The following is a 5,882-nucleotide window of genomic DNA, read 5'->3' on the forward strand; positions in this document are numbered from 1 at the left end:
AGGCATCAGGATATTACGAAAGATTCAGTAATCAGCACTGGAGTTAAGTTCTATAATCGTGAACAAATTCGTGACGCGCATGACGAGTTGAATAATATTGTGGATGCATACGATGAAAATCTGTTGAAAGATAGAAGGTCCCAAATTGGCCGTGATGTGCTGTTCAGCGACATGAATGACACGGTGAAAACTCTACGGAACAATATTTAGTTTAATGTCAGGTTCACGATTTCGAAAATTTCTAAAATACCCCGTATCCCGCCGGATGTGATCACATTTATGACGGTCCGCGTAAACGAGTGTGTCGAAAACCTAGAAACAATGATTGATCAATGCAAAGCTGCTCTACCCCAGCCTTCTGACTGGCCCCCGCTCCCAGCACCTGAAAAACCGCTCAATTGGGTGTTCATTAGTGGTCTTGCCCCTGAAAAGACTGAGTCGTGTTCAAATCAGGAACGGTTTATCGAGGAGTTCATAACCCCTGAGCATGTGCAGAGGATTCAGCAGACGAAGTCTGGCTTAGTGGCTTATATCAAAACGGACTCTGCTGCTCAAGCCCTAAGTGATTCGTTATCCAAGATATCTGATATTAAATTGAAATACCAGAAAGAAAAGTTCATGGCTGTTGCAAAATTTGTTCCACCGGGTACTAACCCAGAAAAGATAATTGCCGGTAACCCCAATGTCACAGAAGCTAAAAGATATGGGACTTAACAGACAGTTTGACTTGCGTTTTCTGATGCATCATCACGTGACAGGGCTATACGGCAAGGTATCTATGTTGAGTACACCCATCTCAAAGTAACGGCGTTTAAAGAAATCCCAAAAAGGTACTTCAAGTGTCAGTCGTTCAAATATTTGGCTCGAGAATGCAGCAACCAACCTTGCTGCCCCGCTTTGCAGGCCCCCCTGAATCGACAAGAGAAGCCCCGTGTCAATCGAACAGTGTTAAGTGTGCCCTCTGCCCCAACGGAAAGAACGAGCACCCAAGCTATAGCCTGTTCTGTCCAGCTGTAAGAAAAGCTATGAACAAAGCGCCCCAGCTTCGAAAATGAACAAGCTAAAGGTCATTTGCCGAAACATCTACGGTCATTACGCTGGGAAAATAGACTATCTAAGTGGAATCTGCTCCAATTATAATGTAATTTGTGTGCAGGAGCTTCGGCTTACCAAGGACAATTTTGCTCTGTTCCAGTCCTTCCCGCGCAAATCCGTTTTCATGCATGAAGCTAAACGACAATTTACGCGAGGAAGACCTAGCGGCGGCACCGCTATTTTAGTGGACGACCAGATCCCCTGTAGGCTGTATAAGTCCTGTGACTATTACACTTCTGTGGAATTTGTTGGGCCGTCTAAATTTTTCCTGATCAATGTAAATCTTCCAATAAACCTGAATAACGATCGTTCTGAGAAACGCTATGCCGAAGCTTGTAGTCGTTTAAGCAGACTCCTGTGCGGAATCGGCAACAGACGTTTTCTAATCTGTGGAGATTTCCAGTGCAACCCATCTGTATCTGGAAAACTAACAGAAATTCTTCTAGTAGCATTACCATACGGGGTATCTTTTTGTGACAAAGATCAGCAGTTTACCTGTATACACAATAGTGGATCTACGAATAACATTGACCACGTGGTAACAAACTTCCCACTAATGGAAAGGGTCGGTGTTGATTCCGACCATACCTGCAGTGATCATTTGGGTCTATCCTTCTGTATCCCATTTCAGTTGGCCGCCACCGGAGCAGCTAATACACACTTTACAAAAGCTGAGTGGAAAAATATAGATACCGTGCTTTATCAATACACATGGGACACAATCTTGAGTAAAATTAAAGCGCCGTATCAGCTGTTACTGCACGGTGTACGAGACCCGGTCGCATTAAACTTCTACTGGTCACATTAAACTTCTGGGACAAGTATCCTTTGGTAAAACAAGCGAAAAAACGAGCAAAATTGTGGTACAATATTTGGAAGCCCCGATCAGGGCTGATATTCCAGTTGTTTTGGAGCACGAAGAAGAATTATCTTAATCTAACTGAAAAATTAAAAAGTGAAGAAGCTGATAAAGTTTCTGAACAGGCGGCAAAAGATCCAAATGTAATGTGGAAGCTCTTCAAAAGATCTCAAACTAGTGCTAAAACGTGCTCCTCTGATATCCCGGAGGATGAATGGGTAAAGCATTACTCTACAGTGTTCAGTTCCAAAGACCCCAGCCTGGAGCAGGATTGTGATAAATGTTTAGATGAAATACTCAAAACCCTATTAGAAGTGCGAAATACCTTTGTCATATCGAAATCGGCTGTAGTGAAAATAGTGAGTAAGTTAAAACGCGGAAAAGCACCTGGTCTTGACGGGATATGCCCATATAACCTTTGGCTCGGTACAGACCTATTGTTTGAACACGTCTGTCTCCTGCTCCAGATGTGTGTCGATACTGGGATGGTCCCCGATTCATTTTGCCCTGGAGTACTGTCAAATATTCCCAAAAACGGAAAAAAACCAAACCTGTGCACAGGATACAGACCAATTACCGTGTCTAGTGTTATAAGTAATCTCCTGGAGCTACTTCTGCTTCCAGAAATTTCGGGAAAGTGTAGACTTGATTACCGACAGTTCGGGTTCCGCCGAAATCTTAGTTGCGCGTTTGTGCATAGATTGTTAAAAGAAAGCTATCGATAAAGCCCATAGACTGGAGTCTTCCCTCCTCATGTGCAGTGTAGATATTTCGGCTGCCTTTGACTTGGTTGTGCAGTCTCAGGTACTTCTAAACTTACTTGAATGTGGGGTTAGTGCACATGTTGTAGCACTTCTGTCGTATTGGTATTCGAAGAGTTTTGTGAAAGTTAAACTGGCCGGGGGTCTTCTGAGTAGACCAATCAGACTCTTCCGAGGTCTTGGACAAGGATCTGTTTTAAGCCTTATCCTGTTTAACAACCTGACATCTGGAATAACAAAAAATATTGCCGTAGGGTTTAGCATCAATCTCTACGACCTTAGCCTGCTTTCGCACGCGGATGACCTGCTAATGCTAAGTTGAAATCTTGTTTCTTTGCAAGAGAATATTGACCGCCTGATTACTGGATATGAAAGTATTGGTTTACGAGTTAACGCACTTAAGACTGAGCTTCTGGAATTTACTTCTTCGGCAAGAAAGCAACTATGCAGTGAAAATACATACGTAGTAAAGGTGGGACGAACGAAAATTTTTCCAGGAAACTCTATGAAGTGTCTGGGAATAACGTACGGTCAAGATTTTTGAAGTTCACGTTTATTGATAATAGATAAAATATCCAAACGTATTCGATCAAGTTACGGCAAACTTGTCTCTTTGAAGTTTAGCCTGAACAGGAAGGTTCTTGCAAAGTTTTATGCAGCAGGTGCTCTCCCTCACCTGCTCTATGTATCGCCATTGTGGGATTGGTTCACCTAAACTGATAGACTAAAACTCCGGTCAATCTATTGCAAGTATTTGAAGTTTTTACTTAGATATCCGCTCCGTGAAAGAAACACATTCATCCTGCGTTCCCAAAATATGGTTGACCCGACTGACATTATGCCATCCTCCGAAAGAAACGCCGAAAAAAGGGCCATGGAAACTTTGTGCGAATTTCTGCCCCTACACCTTATCTACGAGTGCGAATGAAGAAGTTGTTGTTTGAGTTTATTCTTTGGTGTTGAAGTGTTTTTGTTTTTCTTTTCGCCTTTTCCTTACTCCGCTTTCCTTTCTTTTGTATGAGCGGGCACAAATAAATTATTATTATTATTATTATTATAGTTGGCCTTGGGAATCAACACATTCTAAATTGTTAAAGTTTTTATGGACAAAAGCGTTGTCAAATTCTACGAGCAAAAAGTGAAAGGAGAATGGCTGCCAACACCCATGTCTTCTTCAGACCAGAAAACAATTTGCACTTTACTTTAAAAAAACAAACAAAAAAAAAACGTGTATTGTCAGTTTGATATACATATTGTGATATATATTCCTTATAGTCTTAATACTTCTTTATTTGTTGAAGTCAAAAAGTGAAAAAATTTAAAATGTATTTTGTTTTCAGTAAAGTGCAAATTACTTTCTGGTCTTGAGGAGGTGTGGGGATTGTCAGCTCTACTCATGCTAATTGTTGCTATTTTGAGTTTGAATAAGTTATTTATTGTTATTTCTCTTCGTTTTGGGCTCAGTTCATTTATTTGTGGTGATTTGTGGTAGTTTTACGCTTGGAAAATTATTTGAATCTATTTCTACTTATTTTTGGCTTAACGAGGCCATGGGCATAGGCAAGGGGGCAGGGGTCACGGCCCCCCTGGAAATTTGGGACCATATAGTAATTATAAGGAAACCAAAGGGAAAAAAGCAGAATAGGGAAAAACCATGGAAAAAATGTCTGTTATTCCGTTTTTGGCTACCTGCCAGTAGATTGTGATCCATAATAAGGAAAAATACAATTTCTAGTTATTTACTGAGTCACTCCTTAAAAGTTTTCCACAAAAAATTTTTCTACATGCTTTGGTTGGAGGAAAAAAAAAAATCTTCATAGTAATGAATGATAAGTAAATAACGATCCTTGTCAATAACGAACGTATAAGAGCCTAACTATTGATAACATTAAGTCAAAGAATCAGCTTCTTATGGCGATCTTAAATATGTATTTGTTTATTAGTAATTAGTGTAGTTATTAGAACACAAGAAAGTTTGCATAACTTTTATATCCAGTAATCAGGCGGTCAACATTCTCTTGCAGAGAAACAAGATTGCAACTTAGTATTAGCAGGTCATCCGCGTGCGAAAGCAGGCTAAGGTCGCAGATTGATGCTAAACCCTCCGGCAATATTTTTGTTATTCCAGATGTCAGGGTGTTAAACAGGATAGGGCTTAAAACAGATCCTTGTCGAAGACCTCGGAAGAGTCTGATCGGTCTACTCAGAAGACCCCCGGCCAGTTTAACTTTCACAAAACTCCTCGAATACCAATATGACAGAAGTACTACAATATGTGCACTTAACCCACATTCAAGTAACTTTAGAAGTACCTGAGGCTGCACAACCGAGTCAAAGGCAGCCGAAATATCTACACTGCACATGAGGAGGGAAAGACTCCAGTCTATGGGCTTTATCGATAGCTTTCTTTAGCAATCTATGCACAAACGCACAACTCAGATTTCGGCGGAACCCGAACTGTCGGTAATCTAGTCTACACTTTCCCGAAATTTCTGGAAGCAGAAGTATCTCCAGGACATTACTTAGAACACTAGACAAAGTAATTGGTCTGTATCCTGTGCACAGGTTTGGGTTTTTTCCCTTTTTGGGGAAATTTGACAGTACTCCGGGGCAAAATGAATCGGGGACCATCCCAGTATCGACACAAATCTGGAGCAGGAGACAGACGTGTTCAAACAATAGGCCTGTACCGTGCCGAAGGTTATCCGGACATATCCCGTCAAGACCAGATGCTTTTCCGCGTTTTAACTTACTCACTATTTTCACTACAGCCGATTTCGATATGACAAAGGTATTTCGCACTTTTAATAGGGTTTCGAGTTTTTCATCTAAAAATTTGTCACAATCCTGCTCCAGGCTGGGGTCTTTGGAACCGAACACTGCAGAGTAATGCTTCACCCATTCATCCTCCGGGATATCAAAGTAGCACGTTTTAGCACTAGTTTGAGATCTTTTGAAGAGCTTCCACATTACATTCGGATCTTTTGCCGCCTGTTCAGAAAATTTATCAGCTTCTTCACTTTTTAATTTTTCAGTTAGATTAAGATAATTCTTCTTCGTGCTCCAAAACAACTGGAATATCAGCCCTGATCGGGGCTTCCAAATATTGTACCACAATTTTGCTCGTTTTTTCGCTTGTTTTACCAAAGGATACTTGTCCCAGAAGT

The 5,882-nt window shown here is 41.0% G+C and overlaps 1 pseudogene; it reads left to right on the forward strand.

The window, feature by feature from the left end:
• Positions 1-321: 321 nt before the first annotated feature.
• Positions 322-1,903, forward strand: LOC148939572 (uncharacterized; annotated as a pseudogene).
• Positions 1,904-5,882: the final 3,979 nt, after the last annotated feature.

The sequence above is a fragment of the Artemia sp. Qi Xiang Cuo genome, chromosome 21 (genome assembly GCF_049724085.1).
Source record: "Artemia sp. Qi Xiang Cuo chromosome 21, ASM4972408v1, whole genome shotgun sequence".
NCBI classification, from domain to species: domain Eukaryota; kingdom Metazoa; phylum Arthropoda; class Branchiopoda; order Anostraca; family Artemiidae; genus Artemia; species Artemia sp. Qi Xiang Cuo.